This window comes from Ipomoea nil, unplaced genomic scaffold, assembly GCF_001879475.1.
Source record: "Ipomoea nil cultivar Tokyo-kokei standard unplaced genomic scaffold, Asagao_1.1 scaffold3394, whole genome shotgun sequence".
Classification (NCBI taxonomy): domain Eukaryota; kingdom Viridiplantae; phylum Streptophyta; class Magnoliopsida; order Solanales; family Convolvulaceae; genus Ipomoea; species Ipomoea nil.
This window is the reverse complement of record NW_017619822.1, coordinates 469,310-492,622: the sequence shown is the minus strand read 5'-3', so window position 1 is coordinate 492,622 and position 23,313 is coordinate 469,310. Positions and strand designations below refer to the sequence as shown.

At 34.2% G+C, this 23,313-nt stretch overlaps 1 long non-coding RNA gene across 1 annotated transcript; it reads left to right on the top strand.

Annotated features, from left to right (window-relative positions):
• Positions 1–450: 450 nt before the first annotated feature.
• LOC109171119 lies at positions 451–22,373 on the top strand. Its single transcript, XR_002052534.1, has 3 exons — positions 451–462; positions 2,381–2,384; positions 22,072–22,373. It is a non-coding gene; the product is annotated as an uncharacterized LOC109171119 (long non-coding RNA).
• The last annotated feature ends 940 nt before the right edge of the window (positions 22,374–23,313 follow it).

Below are 23,313 nucleotides of genomic sequence, written 5' to 3'. Positions count from 1 at the left end.
TCCATACTGTTAGCATCATTTTTTGGACGTAGTAAATCGAAAGAAAATTTAAGGGCTTTGATTTTCCGTCCAAAATGGTTGGAAATCTCTCCACCCCACTTTGATAGGGCGTTACTACAGTCTGCAAACTTTCCTGGGAGGTTATCATTCGGACTTGCTTTCCATGCACTAGCTACGACTTCGTTGCCTTCTCCTATCCATGCATTTTCGAAACAAAATCGCTTCCCAGGTTTTGCCCAAGAATTCTGGTCGGTTGACAAGTTAATATATAGTGTTGAATGGTCTGACTAGAACATTGGAATATTATGAACCTCTACCATAACATGCATTAATCGCCATTGATCCGATGATACGACTCTATCCAATCTTTCTTCTACGAAAGCTCTCGTGCCGCGATCTCTCTCCCATGTATATGGATATCCAAGCATACCTACGTCCGTAAGATTACAGTCTTGCAGTGCAGTATTGAACCTACGAATTAGATAATCCAGATGAGGATTTTCTCCTCTTTTCTTTGAGTGAGTTGCTAAATCGTTGAAGTCCCCTGCGACTAGCCACGACAAATAGATTTACCTAAAAGCCCAACCCAAGGAAGTCCCAAGCGTCTTTCCTTTGACTTCTTTTAGGGAAACCATAAAAGCATGGTAATCGCCAAGGATTTGATCCAGGTAGACGTACTACCACATCAATGTGGTTGTGTGAATAGCTAAGGAGGCTAGTACAACCTCTTTCCTTCCAAAATAGGGCTAATTGGCGAGCTGTCGTAGACTCCCAAATTAAAACCTTACAAACGTAGTAGCGGGAGTAAGGATCGATCCCACGAGGAGTAACTAGTTTAATGTATGTGCTCAAATTAAAGGAAAAGGGGTTTAGTATGAAAGTGATAATCAAAGTAAATAAACGAATAAAGCAATAAAAAGAATATATTGAAAGCACTTATAATAGAAAACCTTGGTTAGTAAAGATCTACCACCGGAATTTAGCACTGACCATTGATTCAAAAGGTAATTAATATGCAATTGAATATTTGTCGTGAAATTATTTCATTTCCGTTTTCCCTTAGTTGTAGATAACTAAAGCACACGCGGTTTAATTACCCCTAACTACTAAATAATCTAAGACAAGCGCTATAGATTTAATTTAATAGCAGCAATAGGAACTAGGAAAACCGACAAACTAAATAACACAAGCACAGGCAGTTGCATTTAATTTAGAAAAATATTCTACCTGAGACCAATTATCACTAAAGCCGTCAATATTTAACCTCAGTTGCTACTGAATATTAGAATAATTTGTAGCACAACATTATCTAATATAGAAAATAATTATATCAAACAAATAACTAGTAGGACTCCCTACCGATTAAATGATACAACTATTCAAATAACTTAGAAGAATATTTAATACTAAAATACATAAAAATTATATAATAAAAATAAATAAATAATCTCACCGCATAATGAACTCCAGGGCTTCAATTTACTAAACCGAGCTAGAAGAAATTAGCCACAAATGGACATTAAAACAACTTTAAAGAATAATCTAAGGGGGAAAGAATGAACGACTCAACAAAAAAAATCATCTACTATTTATACGCTCCTCGAAGTAGACTAAAGCCATTTTACGCCATACATTTCCTATTTTTTAGCCGTAGGAATACGTCATCCGATGTTGCCGTACGCCTCTCCGTAGAAATTTCCACTGAAGTTTGACGAAGGTGCTTTGTCCGTACGTGAGCTGTGCAGAGGAACAAAACAACAAAAATCTTTTTTGTTAGTAAAGTGATTAGATTTGGGCTTTGAATTCATTAAATAAATGGGAAATGGGCCCTTAAATAACATATATAAAAATAAACTCAAAACTAAGCCCAAAAATTAATACAAAACATTTATTTTGACTAATTAACTCTTAAACTCTAAAAACAAATAATTATTATATAATTATAAATAACTAATGTAGAAATATTATAAAGATGTACATAAAATAAGAGTGTAAAATATGTCTATCACTAATCCACCACTATTGTCCCTACTATCGATATGGAATTGAATAAGCCATCAAATCCCATGACCACTCGTAATTTCTCAGCATGGTGTTGGGCAACCTTAGTTTCTATCAAACATACGAATTTTGATTGTTAAGTTTTCGGGCAGCAAGGTCCTTGATTTTTCAAACTGTGCATGGTTGCCCAACTCACGACAGTTTCAATAGATAGTACTCATTGGTTCGGCCGAATCTGGGATCCAAAACTCGCCTTCTGCAAGTTTTTTGGTACATCCTCCACAACTTCATCGTATTGATTTGATTCGAGAGTGGAACTAACATCGACTACCCTTTTGCTTTTTTAGAGCTAGGCCATAGAGTCCAGGTTAGGTTCCAGTACAGTATGCTCATTCGTAACCTCCGTAGTGTTTATTGTCTTTTCATTACTACCATCATATGGGATAAGCCATTGAGAACTAATCCCTTTCGACTGCCTTTTCGGATTGGCTCGTAGTTCAGAGTCAAAATTATATTCCGGGGGAGGAACGTTAGAAAGTAAGGCCTTCTCGTAGTAGCGATATGATCGGTGTGTCCAAGAATGCCATAGAAGTAACAAAAAGTATGTAGCCTTTCAAACTTGAAGTTTATCCACACCCATTTGCCATCTCTTTTGGTAAGCTTCATAGTCTTCTGTAATGGTTTAGATACATCCAATTCAACCCGACAAACGGTAAAAACTTCTCCCAGAACCCTGAAATTTGTTTACATCCAGTTTCACGAATTTTCCTAGAAAATTGCCAATTTGTTAAAGAATAACATCTGTGGCATAGCCGTAGGGGAGTGTAAGTGTACAAATGATACACATTTATACCCTATTTATGTTGGCTATATTATTTAAAAAAACTTAGAGAATTTAATTATTATTTTCATAGTAGCAGCCTTCTAGAACAGAGTCAACATTGGTCAGAATTCACAGTATAATTATTCTCAGCAGCCTTCTGGAACAGAGTCAGAATTGGTCAAAATTCACAGCTTATTTGTCTAACTAATTTAATTGGTTAAATTATTTGACAAAACTTAGGTTATAATCTTGTTATAATTTTTTGGACCGTACCCCTATCTGGATCTCTTTCAGTGATGCTGTTTCAGGTTTTCTCTCAGTATTCGTTTGAAATCAGTGTCAGCACATCTCAACATTATTCTCTAACAGAATTAAGTTCAGTCGAATTGGTTTTAAGCTTGAATTTCAAATGGATGGTGTTCATTAATTGTGGATTTCTAGTCAGCTGAGTTATGGGAAGTTTGTTACACTTTGTTGAGTATAAAGTGAAGGTTTTGCTTTTCAAAAAAAAAGTGAAGGTTTTGGGTTTCTTATTGACAAATTTATATACATTAATTCAAAGGACTATCTCTCTATATTTTAAACAGATTATTTCATGTCATTATCATGTATTAAGAGGAAATCGATTGTTATAGCCATTTTGGCATTGTCTTGGACAAAAATAGGACGCTGAAAAATTATAGACAGTCAAAGGAAAATCGAGTTTGGGAAATGCGGTTGGGATGAGAAACACATTTCCCAAACTCGATCGTAATATTTTTTTTTCTCGTGACCATCAACATTAGACGCATTTGGGAATTGCGTCTGATGTATAAAATACACCAAACGCATTTTCCAAATGCGGCTTTCGTATTTTGCTACAAGGCATAATCCGCATATGGGAGATGCGTTTCTCCCACAAGCGGATCTCCTCGCCGGAGTCCGGCGAGTTGATAGGCGTTTATGTTGCGCCATCGGCGAGTAGGATAGATTGACAAAGAAAGTGAGGATGGCAGAGGCTTTGGCGGGTTCAATGCTGCGGTTTCCACCGATCAAAACCCAGTTCGACAACCCCTTATATAACCCAAGCGGTGGTCGCCGGTGAAGTTGTCGTCTCGTCTCTGGGTTGCGAACGACTGGTGGAGTGGTGGTTCGCATGGGGGAGTTCCGGTGGCTGTGGATGGGTCATTCCCGGAGTTGGCACGGAGCTCAAGAAATTGACCTTTCATCAGTTTTTTTTTTTTTTTTTTTACTTTATGCAGATGGTCTCCTCAAGGGCTGTCATAGCATTTATTGTTCTGACTTTTTTGACACTCTAAATGGTGACCAGGTGAGCTTTTGCTTTGCATTTCAAATGAATAAAATTCTAGTTTTGGGGAACTAAAAACAAAAAAATAATCTGGAAATTGAAGATTTCCACCTAATATAAAGAACTTCTTATGGAGATGTGCGCACAACGTTCTTCCTACTATGGCAACTTTGGTGAACAGAAGGGTGGAGGTTGAGATTTTATGTCCGTTGTGCAAAGCAATCCCTGAAACCATGAAACACTTATTTTGTGAATGTGTGTAGGTTGAGCCACTGTGGAATGATACGCTATCAAATCGCCGGCGCAATAGAAACGCCTATCAACTCGCCAGTGCTCGCCGGACTCCGGCGAGGAGATCTGCATGTGGGAGATGTGTTTCTCGTATTATACAAGAAACGCATCTTCCACATGCGGATTACGCCTTGTAGCAAAATACGACAGCCGCATTTAGGAAATGTGTTTGGTGTATTTTATACACGCAATTCCCAAATGCGTATGATGTTGACGGTCCCGAGAAAAAAAAATATTACGACCGAGTTTGGGAAATGTGTTTCTCAGCCCAATCGCATTTCCCAAACTCGGTTTTCCCTTGACTGTCCATAATTTTTCAGCGTCCTATTTTTGTCCAAGACAAAGTCAAAATGCCTATAACTGTCAATTTCCTGTTGGGTAATATGGTTGTAAAATCCCAAAATAATAATAATCCTACGGAAAGATTAATATTATATGGGAAAACAGAAACTGGGAAGGAAAAGGTTGAGTGTTTGGGGTATAGGTTTAGCACGAGTTCGAACACAAGGTTCTTTTCCTTAAAACCTTATTTGCTACCTCCCACAAGTGCTAGGAGCGTTGTAGCCTAGGTTTCCCAGGATAAAACGTGCTACGATTCCTTGTTTAAGCACCTAAACAAGGAACTCGGCAAACAAAGCACAGTATGAACACTGTTGGCAAAAGAAGAGAGTAGAAGCAGAAGTTTTGAAGCTGAAAGCTACTGGAATTCCCTAGTTTCGTGTACTGTATAAAAGGCTACTGCTCTACCTCTCTTTATATAGGGATGTTGGAAGGGATAGCATTCAACATGGCCTTTAATTGGTATTAAACCAATTGTATAACACCTGTAACGGTCACCCACTAAGTAGGATTAAACTCAGAATTTAAAATTGGAATTAAAACAGTATTAATTCCGTAACAAATGAGTTTAATCTGTACAACAGGCTGAACTTAGCCCGCAAGGCCAGCCCATTTCCGGACGACATTCGTGCCCGCAGGTGCCGGCGCACGCGAGCTCGGGCTTGATTTTAAGCCTTTTTGATGTCCTCTAGTTGGATTTTGATTTGCACCCCCCCCCCCCCCGCGCGAGAGAGCCTCTATGCTATACAATTCTACAAGCTTGAAAAGAGCTCATGTATATAAGGGGGGCAAATCTTGTTTCCAAACCAATGTGGGACAAAGTCCTACATTTTCCCTTCATTTCCCAACTTAAATGGGTCTACTTTGAGAATCAATATCTCATTCACCCATTATCCGTTTTGAGCGTACAATATATCAATCTCTTCGTCTTACTACGAAGAATCCGAATCCACTTTGACCCGACCCGAATCGGAAGTGGACCCCACTGATAATTGTACCACAAAATAGCCACTTAATATGCCATTTTAAGCTAATTTTTCCAACAATCCCCCACATGAATGAAAATTGATTTTCGGGGGTAGTTTTAAAACGGAAACAACTGTGTTCAACGGTCGATCCCTGCATAGGATAGGTAGGGTCACACCCTTTGAACCTTCCCTCGTGAAGATACATTTACTCTACTGACTGTACGGTAGAACGCGATGTCTTTGAACCGACTGCCGTTTGTGTAGACGATGACATATCTCACACAAGAACCTCCCAACCATGCTTTGTTCTCATGATTGTGCCCATTTTGGTCGTGGGTCACCATTCCTGGTTCTGCAAGAGTTTGTGAAGAATTGTGCCCGTCAATTCTCCTTTGAAGCGACCCTCACTTCTCTCTCACATAGGTGATTCTTTCCCGAGTATCCCGCATACTCACATATGTCAACCGACATTCGAATCACTAAAGCATTTAACATGCTAACCTTGTGCGGGAGCCACTGTTTCTAACGAGGAGTGGTAGGGAATCCGAGACCCCCACAGTGACACGCTCCGTTCCATAATTTAGTTGTCCCATTGAACCTAGGTGCCAGCTAGGTTGGGTGTCCACTATAGAACTTTATACCAAGGGCTTTAGACCCATTCCTCGTCTCAACTTCTCCACAGCTACTCTACATAACCCTTTGGTTAGCGGATCCGCTATATTGTCTTCTGACTTTACGTAGTCAATCGAGACAACACCAGTTGTGAGAAGTTGTCTAATGGTATTATGTCTACGACGCACATGTCTAGACTTACCATTATACATATGATTCTGTACTCGTCAAGTACAGCAGGATATCTCCCATAGTGCAGTCCAAGGTCTCGAGTATACCTTAAGTATCTCAGAACCTTCACTATTGCCGTCCAGTGCATGGCACCGGGGTTACTCGTATATCTACTGAGTTTACTAACCGCAAAGGCGATATCCGGCCTAGTACAGCTCATTAGATACATCAAACTACCAATAACCCGAGCATATTCTACTTGAGAAATACACTCTCCGTGGTTCTTGGTTAGATGAACGCTTCGATCTAATGGCGTCCTAGTCCCTTGATGATTATCCTTGTTAAATTTTCCAAGGATTTTATCAATATAATGTGATTGGCTTAACACCAGACCATCAAGTCTTCTAATGATTCTAATCCCGAGGATTAAATCAGCCAAACCCATATCCTTCATGTCAAATCTCGTATTTAACATGTTTTTGGTAGACTTGATCATCCGATCGTTACTACCAACGATGAGCATGTCATCTACGTATAAACAAAGAATGACATAACCGTCTATCGTTTCTTTAACGTAGACACATTTGTCACTTTCGTTTATTTTAAATCCATTAGTCAACATCGCATGGTCAAACTTCTCGTGCCATTGCTTAGGCGCTTGTTTTAAACCATATAGCGATTTAACCAATTTACACACTTTCCTTTCTTGGCCCGGAACCATGAACCTTTCGGGTTGTTCCATATAGATTTCCTCATCTAGTTCGCCATTTAGGAAAGCGGTTTTAACGTCCATTTGATGAACTTCCAAATTCCGCAGCGCGGCTATAGCAAGTATCATTCTAATGGAGTTTATTCTCGTCACGGGAGAATATGTGTCGAAGTAATCAAGGCCCTCGCGTTGCCTGTAACCCTTGATTACAAGCCTAGCCTTATACTTCTCGATGGAACCATCGGGTTTCATCTTCCTTTTAAAGACCCACTTGGATCCTAAGGGTTTACTACCCGGAGGAAGATCAACAAGTTCCCAAGTGTGATTCTGTAAAATAGAATCCACTTCACTTTTAATAGCCTCTTTCCACATTGGTCCTTCTGTAGAAGTCACGGCTTCTCCGTACGTTCGAGGCTCGTTTTCTATCAAACAAGATAGAAAATCGGGTTCATTTTCTAATAAACAAGTTAGAGTACTCGAATCGTATTCCAACAAGTAAGTTAGAAAATCAGGACCAAATGATTTTCCAACTCTCGCCCGCTTACTGCGTCTTGGCTCGAGCTCGGGTTCTCTCTCGGATTCCCCACTATCATTATCCATAGCTTCGTCAAACGTTCGTTTTGACGAACTCGGTCCCTCATTGGACCTACAAGGAAATACATTTTCAAAGAAAGATGCATTCCTTGATTCTATTATCGTGTTCTCGTGTACGTCCGGATTATGGGACTCGTGTACTAAGAACCGATAAGCACTACTATTATGTGCATAGCCAATAAAGATACAGTCCACCGTCTTAGGACCTATCTTTACTTTCTTAGGTGTTGGCACCAAAACTTTGGCAAGACACCCCCACACTTTCAGGTACCGGTAGGAAGGTTTACTACCATTCCACAGCTCATAAGGAGTCTTATCAAGCTTCTTGTGGGGTACCTTATTTAAAAGGTAATTACTTGTCAAAATAGCCTCACCCCACGCGTCTTGAGGTAGGCCCGAACTTATAAGCATCGCATTCATCATATCTTTCAATGTACGATTCTTTCGTTCGGAAACACCGTTCGATTGAAGTGAGTAAGGTGCAGTACGCTCGTGTATTATACCTACACTCGCACAGAAGTCACCAATAGGTGCTTCGTACTCACCACCTCGATCGCTTCTAACTTTCTTAATCTTACGATTAAGTTGGTTTTCAACTTCATTCTTATAAAGAATGAATTTTTTCAAGGCTTCGTCTTTGCTTTTAAGCAAATACACATAGCAATAACGTGTGCTATCGTCGATAAACGTGATAAAATATTTATTACCACCTCTCGTTTGTATCGATCTAAAATCGCACAAATCACTATGGATTAATTCTAGTGGTTCAGTTTCCCTTTCAACTGATTTGAAAGGTACTTTCGTTAATTTTGCCTCAACACAAATTTCACATTTGTTATTTGTGTTAATTTGAAAATTAGGAATATGGTCCATGTTAATTAATCTACGTATAGAATTATAATTAACGTGACCTAGTCTACCATGCCACAAATTGGAAGACTCAAGCAAGTAAACGGAATTAACTTTGCTCTTATTCATGATAATAGGCATTACATTGAGCTTAAAAAGCCCATCAGTTACATAACCTTTGCCTACAAACATTCCTAACTTAGACAAAACAACCTTGTCTGACTCGAACACCATGCGAAAGCCATGCTTGTTCAACAGTGAGCCAGACACCAGATTCTTCCTCAGCTCTGGAACATATAGCACGTTGTTCAACGTCAGTTCCTTCCCGGAAGTCATCTTCAGAACCACCTTGCCCACGCCTTCCACAGCAGACTGAGCAGAGTTTCCCATCCAAACCTTCTCGCCCTCGACGGTCTCAAAGGTGTTGAACATTTCTCGGTTGCAACACAAATGCCTTGTTGCACCAGTATCAATGAACCACTCTCGTGGGTTCGAGTCCACGAGGTTCACCTCGGTCACCATAGCCGAAAGGCTAATCTCGACCTCCTTCTGATTTCTTTCCTCAACCATGTTGGCTTCAGAACTCTTGTTCTTCTTCTTTGGAACTTTGCACTCAGAGGACTTGTGGCCAGTTTTGCCACAATTGAAGCATTTTCCATGAAATTTCTTCTTGGTAATGCCTCCTTTCGGACCTAGCTTTTGCTTGTCCTTCTTGTTCTTTTTGGAGTTTTTAGCATGCTCCACAACATTGGCTTTAGCGCCAACAGTGACAGAATTTCTGCCATCATTCGTCCTGTTCCCCTCCTCAATTCGGAGTCGCTGGATCAGGTCCTCCAGGTTCATTTCCTTTCGCTTATGCTTAAGGTAATTCTTGAAGTCCTTCCACCCTGGAGGCAGCAAGTGGATAACAGATCCCACTAGGAAGGCTTCACTCAACGTCATGCCTTCGTCACGGATTTCATCAAAGATTAGTTGTAAATCTTCAACCTGACTTAGCACGGTTTTGGAATCAACCATTTTGAAGTCAAGGAATCGGCCAACCACAAATTTCTTTGCGCCGGCATCCTCACTTCGGTATTTATGATCCAAAGCTTCCCACAGCGTTTTCGCTGTGCCAATCTTGCGATATACATCGTATAACGCATCACATAATTCGTTTAGGATGTAGTTTCGGCATAGGAAGTCCGAATCCTTCCAATAGCCAACTGCCATCACGGATTGGGCATCCTGTTCCCTTAGTTCGGGAACCTTCTCGGTCAAAAATCTCGCCAAGCCGAGAGTTGCCAGGTAGAACAGCATCTTTTGCTGCCACCTCTTGAAATTCGATCCAATACCGGTGAATTTCTCCGGTCTTTCGGCCGAACCACTCGGTACCGTAGGTACCCGAGTCATGGGAATATATCCCTCGGTGCTCCCACCATCTTGTGAACCAACGTTCACTGGTGTAGCCTGGGAATTAGCAACATTATTGCCATTCCCACCACTGTTGTTCTCAACAACATTCTCCTCCCCGAGAGCTGGCAAAACTGGATTCTCCATTTCTTCTAGGAAATTAGAGATAAACAACCAACGGGAAACAGATATAAGGTTTTAAGATTGTTGGGTAATATGGTTGTAAAATCCCAAAATAATAATAATCCTATGGAAAGATTAATATTATATGGGAAAACAGAAACTGGGAAGGAAAAGGTTGAGTGTTTGGGGTATAGGTTTAGCACGAGTTTGAACACAAGGTTCTTTTCCTTAAAACCTTATTTGCTACCTCCCACAAGTGCTAGGAGCGTTGTAGCCTAGGTTTCCCAGGATAAAACGTGCTACGATTCCTTGTTTAAGCACCTAAACAAGGAACTCGGCAAACAAAGCACAGTATGAACACTGTTGGCAAAAGAAGAGAGTAGAAGCAGAAGTTTTGAAGCTGAAAGCTACTGGAATTCCCTAGTTTCGTGTACTGTATAAAAGGCTACTGCTCTACCTCTCTTTATATAGGGATGTTGGAAGGGATAGCATTCAACATGGCCTTTAATTGGTATTAAACCAATTGTATAACACCTGTAACGGTCACCCACTAAGTAGGATTAAACTCAGAATTTAAAATTGGAATTAAAACAGTATTAATTCCGTAACAGATGAGTTTAATCTGTACAACAGGCTGAACTTAGCCCGCAAGGCCAGCCCATTTCCGGACGACATTCGTGCCCGCAGGTGCCGGCGCACGCGAGCTCGGGCTTGATTTCAAGCCTTTTTGATGTCCTCTAGTTGGATTTTGATTTGCACCCCCCCCCCCCCCCCCCCCCGCGCGAGAGAGCCTCTATGCTATACAATTCTACAAGCTTGAAAAGAGCTCATGTATATAAGGGGGGCAAATCTTGTTTCCAAACCAATGTGGGACAAAGTCCTACATTTTCCCTTCATTTCCCAACTTAAATGGGTCTACTTTGAGAATCAATATCTCATTCACCCATTATCCGTTTTGAGCGTACAATATATCAATCTCTTCGTCTTACTACGAAGAATCCGAATCCACTTTGACCCGACCTAAATCGGAAGTGGACCCCACTGATAATTGTACCACAAAATAGCCACTTAATATGCCATTTTATGCCATTTTAAGCTAATTTTTCCAACATTTCCATGTATTAAGTGGCTGGTATCTGCGTGACCTTTAAGATGTCCCAAGCTTGTTTTGCTGTTTGAGCAATCAACACCATGGTGAACTGTCCCTATGCCAATTGATCTCGACGTGTAGCGGCTGCACCAGCTCCTTCTGGTAGATCGGGATCAACAAATCTCCAAAGATTTTGACCTTTCAAATGTGTGGCAATCATAATTTGCCGATAATTGTAATCGAGTTTCCCATCCAATTTGGGATCCGACCATACAATATTAAAATTTGTTGTCATATTTCACTACAGGTAATATCTCGAGGTTGGAAAGTTGACTGGCTCTGATACCAAATGTTAGATATATTTAATATAATATATGTATATATATAATTGAAAGAGAAAGAGAGGAATAGGAAATAAGAATGTTTATTACCTTTTCTTCATAATATTTAAAATGCTTATGAACATATTTATAGTAAATGAAGATAACAATGATGCTAAATTGATGCTAAATTAATGTTCCACGTACTATTGCAATCAAGGAACACTCTACGTACTACCATGCTGCAATCCCACCTCCCAAGCTAATGTTAATAATCCCATGTATTTTCACCCAGTACTTGGTTATATATATATATATATATATATATATAGGGAAGGGATGAGGTGCGAGAGGGGGCTTCTCGTGCGGTTGTGCAGTTGGACGCACATTAAGCATTAAACTGACGCATTTTAATTACATAATACAGCACATTAATCACTCAAACGAAACACCTTAAGAACACTAATCTCACGCACATTAAGAACTAATCTCACGCACATTAAGCACAAAACTCACGTATCTTAAGCACAAACTCACGCACCTTAAGTACAAAACTCATGCACCTTAAGTTTAAACAACTACTCACATTAAGAACACAAATCTCACGCATATTAAGCACAAAACTCATGCACCTTAAGCACAAAACTCACGCACCTTAAGCACAAAACTCATGCACATTAAGTTTCAAACACTACTCACATTAAATACATATCCACATACCTTAAGTACAAAACTCACACACATTGATCACCGCACAGGAGACACTTAACCTCACATGAACATAATTAATTATATATATATATATATATATATATATATATATATATATATATATATATATATATATATAAAACTTATATTTAATATAATAATAATAATGTTATTACCTTAATTACTTTACTTTCTATATTTCTTAAATAAATTATTATACTTTCCTTTTGAATTACTATTTTCCACCTATAAACACAAATTTATAATTCTTTTAATCCCTAGCATCCCCCAGCATTTCCTTCTCCACATCGGTATGGCTTCTCCAACCCTATCTTCTCCATCTTTTCCTTTTATGCATCAGTAGGTTGACGAGCCTAGAACTGCCTTGCAGTTTCGTTGTCTCATCATTCAAACAATCAAAAGTTCCCAAATCTCGCCAGCAACAACAGAAGGCAATGCAGAGCGCTCAGACTCATCTCGATGCTTTCTTTTCGTATGAGTTTTCTACCTTTTTCTAACTATATTTCCCCATACTTCAATATGTTTTGCAGTTTATATCATCTGTTATGAGCTTGAAGATACTTAAGGAGGCCCTGCTTCAGCAAAAGGAAATTGAGGAGGAAGAGACTTGGTAACAGAACCCTAATGGTTTAGTTTTTATAGAAGAGCATAGAGATAGATGCGATCGATGATGATAAAGACGGTGATTTTGATAATTTTTTAAGATTTTCTGAAACTTAGAGTTAATATGTTGACTTTGAGATTTGTACATGCCATTCAAGTTTCTATGTTTTTTTTAACAAACAGTGTTAATGGTTTACGTGATTCGCTGGGCAAAACAGCAATCAAGCAAAAGTTAAATCGAATTGAGGGGTGAAAGACGTTGTAGATGAAGACCTTTTCTCATCCTACTTTGCCTTTTTCTAGAGAGAGTGAGAATGTGACGATGAGGAAAGAGAAAAAGGAAATGGAGAGATTTCTTTTAACCAGAAGTTTCTATACATTTCTTATACAAATTTATAATTGTAAATTTATATTAATAATACTTATTAAGACAAGTATAATTTATTTTATATTGTGGACACATTATTTTTAATAATTTTAAATTAATAATATTATACATTAATTATAAAAACTATACCTAATACTTTTAGTATTAAATGTCATACAATAATTACCATAAACAATGTTTAATAATTGACAAATTCTATTAGGCAATAAAAATTACTATTATAAAATATTTTGTAAAATGGACACATTATTTTTAATTATTTCGATTTAATAATATTATATCTTATTTATAAAAATTTGAAATAATACTTTTAGTACTATTGAATATTGATTAACTAAAAATTATCTTTATTATTAAGGCAATTAACATGTATTTAGCTTTAAAAACTTTTCAAATATATGAATTATACATAGTAGCATGGAATCAATTAGTAGGACAATTATATTAGGTAATCTAATTAATAATTTCCTTTTTACATTATATCCCCTTTTCAATAATGAATATTTTCTTCGAGTATATATACATACTATGCTTATCAATATAGAATTACAAATATATATATATATATATATATATATATATATATATATATATATATATATATATATATATATATATATATATATATATATATATATATATATATATATATATATATATATATATATATATATAATGTATTATATTATTAGTACAAAATAAATTATACTTACCTTAATAATTAATTATTAATAGTATTGCCTAATAATTATGTATTGTCACCTTTTCGTTGTAATTATTATGGTAATTTATATACATATATATTTTTATACTTAATATATAATATTATTGACACAAAATAAATTATACTTACCTTAATATATAGTTAATTTGTAATATAATTTCCTAATTTTTATTAAAAGTAATTATTCTAATAATTTTTCTTTCCTTCTTTTGTGTAATTATTATGGTAATTTTATGATAATACATTTAAATATTGGAAGAGAACAAATATTATAATTAATATAATTAATAAAATTATTATGGTAATTGCCACAATATTTGGTAATTATAATTAATATAATTAATGAAATTGAGAAATATAAGATTTTTTTTGTAGAAATATTTGTGGCAATTTCATTAAATTATAATTAATAAAATATAAAATATAATTAAAGAAATGAAATTATAAAATTAACAAAACATGAGTATTTATAATTTTTTAAATATACATACATACACTTATTCACTATAATAATCATACAAAATTTAAATACTACTTCTTAAATTTCTAAATGTAATTTTTTAATTATAAATCTATCAATATAAATTATAATTAATGAAATATTATGTGTATATACAATGTATTATACAATCATATAAGGAAATGTGTCCCATAAGAATTTAAATTTATTCATACAAAATTTAGAATTTACATTTTTTATTGATTTCTAAGTACAATTCTCTTACCAAGACTATGTGGTCTAATGGTACCCAGGTTGGACTTCCATTTGGAAGGTTATGAGTTCGAGCCTTAGTGGAGGTGTTGTTGGTTCTTTGTGTTTCAGTAGGTTGAGAAAGTATATGAGTAGATACTACAGTGTAATAGGGCCAGTAACATTCAAAAAAAAAGTACAATTCTCTTAGTTATTATTCATATTTTTAGAATTATAATATATATGAAATACAATTAGGAATAAATTAACTTAATTATGTGAATTTTTTTTTCTAAAGTCATCTAAATATGTATATGATTTGAGATTATATTAACCACATAAAATTTAAATTTTAATTTTGTATGTTATGAAATAGATACTTTACCAAATATATAAAATTTCAACTATATTATTATATTGTATATTTTAACATTTTTTCATTTTTTTCTATTTCTAATTTTAAATTCATAATAACAAATAAAAAATAAAAAAAAATCGTGCAACGCACAGGTAAAACACTATATTTTTAAAAATACAATTTGATAATTATCATAAGTTAATTAGTACAATATCATTTTTGTTTAGAATAATTAAAGAAAAAAAAATAAATAATTCAAATATATGAACCAATGATTTCAAAATGAAATTAATATACAGTTACAAATAAATATAGCATGATTAGATTTACTTTAATTAGTTTTAATTTCCTTAATGAAATGACTTTTCTTTATCAGTTTTTTAGGGCAGACTAAGGGAGTGTGCGGGTTGCTGAAAATATTTAAAAAATAAAAATATACTTACTAATAAAAAATAATTTTAAAATATTTTTTTAACCCCCCATAACATGTGTGAATCTTATACTTTTAAAAATACAATTTGATAAATATCATAAATTAATTAGCAGAATATCATTTCTGTTTATATTAATTAAAGAAAAAAATAAATAATTCAAATATGTGAACCAATGATTTCAAAATAAAATTAATATACAGTTACAAATAAATATTGCATGATTAGATTTACTTTAATTAGTTTTAATTTCCTTAATGAAATGACGTTTCTTTATCGATTTTTTTATGGGAGACTAAGAGAGTGTCTCGATTGCTGGAAAATATTTTAAAAATAAAAATACTTACTAATTAAAAATAATTTTAAAATATTTTTTAACCCCTCATAACATATGTAAATCTTATATTTTTTAAAAAATTCTCAAAAAAAAATATTTTTTTAAAAATACAATTTGATAAATATCATAAATTAATTAATATGATATTATTTATGTTTATAATAATTAAAGGAAAAATAAATAATTCAAATATGTGAACCAATGATTTCAAAATGAAATTAATAACCAAAATGAAATAAAAATAGAACGAAAATTAGGTAAAATTGAAAAAGGAAATTAATATTAATAATTGACTGAAAATTAAAAATTAAAAATAGAACGAAAATTGGGTTAATTGAAAAAGGAAATAAATATTAATAATTGACTGAAAAATAAAAAAAAATCCATAATAAACTAAAATGGAAAAGTAATGATCAGATCATTGCTTTTTAATTTTGCACTATAATATTATACAGTGGAATAAATCAAATCACAATTATATCATAAATAGTTCACAATTTTAAACAATAGAACGAAAATTAAAAATATAACAAAAATATTTCAACAATAATATTCTACATTATCAAGTAAAGGTAAATTAAAAATGAAAAGAAAATATTTCAATAATAATATTCTACATAGTAAAGGCATATTTTAAACAATAGTAAATGTAAATTAAAAATGGAATGGAAATATTTCAATAATAATATTCTATATCACCAATTAAAATTTGAATGAAAATTAGGTAAAAATATCATTGCATCTAATTTCTAATTGACTCATTGACTAATTGATTGGAAAAAATAATAATTGGTTGAAATTAATCTAATGTTACTAATTGACTGAAAATATAAAAGGATTGACTACAAATAAATAATGATTCATAACTGACTAAAGTGAAAAAAAAAAGAAATGGTCAAATCATTGCATTTTAATTAAAAATTAGACGAAAATATTTTAATAATAATATTCTACCTCATCAATAGTAAATGCATATTTTAAACAATAGTAAAGGTAAATTAAGAATGGAACGAAAATATTTTAATAATAATATTTTATATCATCAATTAAAAATAGAACAGAAATTAGATAAAAATATCACTGCATCTAATATTCTAATTGACTAATTGATTGAAAATAAAAAAGAATAATTGGCTGAAAATGAATATGATATTACTAATTGACTGAAAATATAAATGGATTACTAATTGGCTAATATTCTACGATTATATATTTTCACGCGAGTCACCTATCCTATTGGACTGGAGATGTTAGCTATAGACGAGGATGGACAAGATTGTGTTGCTACTACCAATGTCATCTACAATGGGGTTTCAATAATGTGTAAATACAATCGGTGATATTATGTTTTTTTTTAATGACAAAATTGTTATATATCTAGACAAAAAATATAGTTTCCATACAAATGAATTAGGATACCAATTCATTCCTATAACTGAGTTGCTAAAGAATGAGCATGTTTGCCTAATTTATAAAAATACTAAACAATAATAAGTAAAATATTCAAAGTTACGACACTGCACGCATACGTACATCTACACATTAGCTATTAATTTGAGTAATTATTTACTTAAATTCATGTAATGATAACATCAAAACATATAAACGATCCAAATCATATATTCAATTAGATTATATAATATTTAATGTTCTAATTTAAGTAATTATATATCAATCTAAATATTCTTAATATATTAAGACAAATTTATTCCATGCACTCCACAAGCGAAAATACTAGTAATATTATAACACTAATATACAACAAAAATTGACATTCTCCAAATTTCAAAATCTTATCAACTCGTCCATTTAACACACGAAAGGAACAAAATAGAAAAATAAGATCATTTGGGAAACATCTTTCAAAAAAAAAAAAAAAAAAATATCATTTGGGCAACACCTTGGTTAATACTAATTTTAGACAAACGTGTCGTTTTCTTGAGTAACAAATTCAACGGTGTCTATCCCATGCATTATCTTAATCACCTTGCTTTTGTCATCATCAATCAATCAATTCATTATTATATCTATCTATACATATCATATCATGCATCGAAATTATATATGTCCTCTATCTTAGGCTACAACAATATCTATCAATCAAATTTAAAATTATTATGATTCTCACTTTATTTGAAGGCATTGATCAAACACACGTGACACTAATCCTACACACAACTTTGGTTGGAAAATATTAGTTAATCTCCGGACGATTATTTCCTAATAAAACTTGGCCTCTAATTTAATATAATGCTATTTTTAGAGCATACAATGATAGGATTGCTCGTTCACATCAACAACATTGTTTTTCTCAATCATGTTTAGATAGCTTGAAAGATATTATGCTTTCTTGTTTATTTATATTTTATTTTATCTTTTGGAATTTGGTAACGAAAGAAATTAGGAATGAAAATAGGAAGAGTGGTAGGCAAATTAAAAGTAATATACTTTTCGTCCCGGTCTTTGAGACCCCTATATCTTGTCCTTGTCCCCAACAGGAAATTGAAAAAATTTTCCATCCTCAACCCAACAGAGAATTAGAAGGGACGGGAATTCCCCGTCCTCGGTCAATCCCCTAGCTAATCAATGTGTGAAATTAGTGTAATTATTAATAGCCAAATAAAAAAATTAAAACCTAAATCTTAATTTCGAAAATTAAAATAGTTAAGGTCTCTCTCTCAATATAAATAAATAAATAAATAAATAAATAAATAAATATATATATATATATATATATATATATATATATATATATATATATATATATATATATATATATATATATATATATATCAGTTCACGTGTGAAGACTCTTTCAGGTGAAAGACGAGCCGTTAATCTAGATTAGATCGACGGCTCAAATCAAGAAAAATTATTAAAAAAAAAAAACGCACTTCTGATGCTATCCTAGCTATCTTTCTGGTTCTCGAAGTTTCTTCCATCAGTAACTACAAATAAAGTAGACAGTTTCTAAATTTATCTAATGAAAGTGGGATGGCAATGTGCCCCGTCCCCGACGGGGATCTCCGATCCCCGCCCCGATGAATACGGGAATGGAGAAATTTTTCGGGGAATGGGGACGGGGACGGGGAATATGTGTGATTCCCCGTCGGGGACGGGGACGGGGATGGGGATACCCCCGCCCCGCCCCGTCCCCGAATAATTACATGTATATATACTGGCATGTAATTATGTAATGAACTATATATATATATAAATATATATATATATATATATATATATATATATATATAGTATGCTGCATGTATATGTTGTATAGTGCATTACGGCCAGTAGCAACATTATGTTAATTATATATATAGTTCATTACATATATAAATGGTATGTATATTACAGTGCATTACTGCTAGTGGCGACATTATGTTAATTATATATATATATATATATATATATATATATATATATATATATATATTAACATTCATATAGGAACTCATCCTTAGATAGGAACCTAGGAACTCATATTAACCTTTATTTTGATTGATCAATGGTCTATATTTATAACAAATTTTAATAGGTTATTTTACACGCGATTAAAAAAATTAAGGGCATTAGTGTCAGTTGTGTTCATTATGCATATATGTAATTCCGCATTTTTCTCCGCATAAACACACCGCAATGGCGCAATCCTTCTCGAAGTGTAGAACTGAAGCACTCCCAATTTGTTGATTTCCCCTCTCCAGTTCGTAGTTTTAGTGTTTGAAGCGATGGACGACGAGAGGAATCCCAAGCAGCGAAATTTGTTGGTTGCTGAACAAGTTTCAAAAATGGAGGTTGACATTTGTTTAGCTTTTTTTGTGAAATTCAGCCGCAAAATCAAATTTTACACCATAGCTTCGATATTTGCAATGCAATTGAGTCCAACCCTTTGTACTGAGCAGTAGCCATAATCCATACACTCCTTCTTTTTTCTTCCAGATGAGAGCAAGTCAAAGTTGCGTTATAGCAAGCACTTGGTGCGCACTCTTTTGCCAGGTTCATCAGTTTTCTTCAGCATCATGGCACAAACTCCATAACCCAAGTGCACACACAGTTCTATCTAAGTGCACACCAAAATGTTTAACGTCTTTTCATACAAAAACTAAGTCTACAAATTATAGCATACACAGTGTAACCCAAGTGCACATAGTCACCCCAAGTGCACACAATATGGCACACACTCATCCTTTATGTTATGGCATAGACATTTTTAAGTAACTACACACAGAAATATATAACATCATTTTGGTTTCCGTGGATTCAATCTATTAGAATTTTTGCACATAATGGCACACACATATCAACCTAAGTGCACGCCAGTTCATGGTCACAATAATTCTACATACATATTATGGCACACTCAATTTTACCCATGTGCACAACGCCATCTTTAATATCATCCTGGTTTACACGGATTCAATCTATCAGTGTTTTTGCACATTATGGCACTCACAGTTCATTTTTGCACATTATTGAACTCATGGTTCACCCTAAGAGCTACATTGTATTAGTAGTATTAATCTGGCTTCCGCGATTACATTATATTAGTAGTTTTACACATTTAGGCACACACAAATGCAATATGGCACACAGTGCAGTATGTCACATACTCATCCTCTACGTTATGGCATTGACATTTTTACATAAGTTCACACAGAAGTGTATAACAACATCATGGTTTTCGTGGATTCAATCTATTACAATTTTTGCATATAATGACATACACAGATCAATCTAAGTGCACGCCAGTTAATGGTCACAATAATACTACAATTATGGCACACATAGTGTAACCCTCGTGCACACCAACTTCTTATTTGCCTTTCTGTGCAGAAACTAATTATGCACAGTATGGCACACACGTGAAACCCAAGTGCACACCATAGCACAACACATCATCCTGGTTTCTGAGGTTTCAATCTGTTAGTACCACTGCACACTTTGGCACACACAGTATAACCCAGGTGCACACCAGCTTCAGTTTCGTCTTTGGCAGTATGTGTTGCTCTTAGTCTATACATCATAGCACGACAATTTTTCCGAAAGTGCACACCGAAAGGTATAACATCATCATGGTTTCTTTGGATTTGAACTCTCAATTTTTTTTTTTTTTTTGCACATTATGACACATACAGATAAACCTAAGTGCACACCTATACTATCAGATTGCATATTTGAAGATTCATTGACAAACCTGTTCAGTGACCAACAATCGGGATTTGATTTCATCGATAATGTATTTTCTGATTTTGAGGCTGCTTATGCAATACGTTAACTAAAAAAATAAGTTGATAATAGTGTGTCAAAACATTAGTTGGTGACTTGGTATTAGTGGGCGGCGTTGGCACAATGGAATGGACGTTTAGAAGTAGGACACAATTATACGGATGCAGATTCATATGAAGCCAAACAACACTATAGTAAATATATGGATAATATTTGAATTCCACTCAAAAATTAACGTTAATATTATTTAAATATTATATAATTTAAGTTCCACTACAAATCATACGAATGCCCACAGATTCATAATCAATAGGACTCCTTTCTTATCTTGTCATCCTAAAATCTTGGAAAGAATCTAATTATAATATTTGATTTTAATCTTGGTAATTGGATTAAATTACACTAATACCCTTTCTAATTAATTATGTTTAAAATGCACATAGAAATATTTAATTATCTAGACCATTGATTAAGCAAATTTGAATGGATCAGATTAGTTCTTAGGTTCCTACCTAACAAAGGGTTCTTACTTGAAGCCTCCCCTATACATATATATATATATATATATATATATATATATATATATATATATATATATATATATATATACACTTAGCATTTTAATTTTTTAAATTATTATTTAGTTTTTAAATTTTTTATTATTAAAAATTATAATTATTTAACATTTTGACTCGGAATTGACGGGGAATGGGGAATCCCCGTCCCCGCCTAATTCCCCGCGGGGACGGGGACGGGGAATATTTCCAAATCCCCGCCGGGGACGGGGACGGGGACGGGGATGAGGACAAAGATAATTGCTCCTTTAAAATGTTTTGCATACTATCATTACTAGATGCATTGTCTAACGTCAAAGAGAACACCTTTCTTTCAATTCCCCAATCCTTAAAAAATTGAAATATTTTTGCAGCTAATTCACAACCTGTGTGTGGTGGAGGCGTCTTAGCAAAACAAAGTATCTTGCTATTCAATTTCCAATTCACATCAACAAAGTGCCCAGTTAAGCAAATATATCCCTCACTAGTGCATGCAGTCCATACATCAGAAGTTAAACAAATTCTATTTTTGATATTTGCCAACACTTGTTTAAGCTTCTCTTTTTCTTGAAAGTAGATCTTAGTAATGTCATACACAAGTGTGTTTCTAGAGATACAAGGCACATCGGGATTCAAATACTTCTGCCATTTTCTAATACCATCATATTCAACAAATGAAAATGGTAAATCATGTTTGATGACTGCAGAAGCTAACAACTCCCTAGCAACATTTGGATCTACTTTCCTAGATTCAAGTTTGCCTTCATGATTAACAAACATTTGTCCAACATCATGAAACTTTAACATCCTACATGTTTCTTTGTGTCTCTTTAATGAAGAAGTTCCATGTTCCCCCCCCCCCCCCCCCCCCCCCCCCCCCCCCCCCCCCCAGCTTTAAATTCTTTTGAACAACCATTGCATTTTGCCCTTGGAATACCATCTTCACCAGTTGGAAGCTTTTTAAAATAAATCCACACATCAGAGGTAAGTTGTTTAGACTTACCTTTCTTTGTAGAACTATCCATTCCTGGCATTCCATCAACATTATCATCGTCAATGGTATGAGTTGTTTGGTCCGCATTAGTTTGGTTCAAAGACATAGAATCCATCACGAATCACGAGCAATCTGAGTAGACGGAACAGTACACATAAAATCAGTAATTATATATTTATATACACATTGAATGGCTTAAATGCTTAATGCCTTAATACAATGTACCATTATCATTATAGTGATTTAGTGAATGACTTAATGATTATATATTAGTAAATTATCATTATCAATACAAATTACAATGTCTAAATTCTGTATTTCTTTTTAAAACTCTAAATTATTATTATATACATTATTATTTGTTATATACAGTACATATATTATATATAGTATAACAGTAATCAAAGCTTCAAAGGAATGAATGATTCATTAAGCATTTAAGCCATTCTTCATAAAAGGGAATGAAAATATACAGTAAATCAGTAATCAAAGATTCAAACTTTATATAGTAAAAAAAAAAAAGAAACAATGACTTTCCTTAAGATGAAGGAATAGAATAGAAGGGACTTAGACACATGCAATACATAAAGTTTGAATCAGTAAAGTTATTCAAGATTTTAAAGGGAATGAAAAAAAATACCTGGAGACTGGAGTTTGCAGACCTGGACAGTGAAGACTGAAGACGGGCGTCGTTGGCCGTAGCTG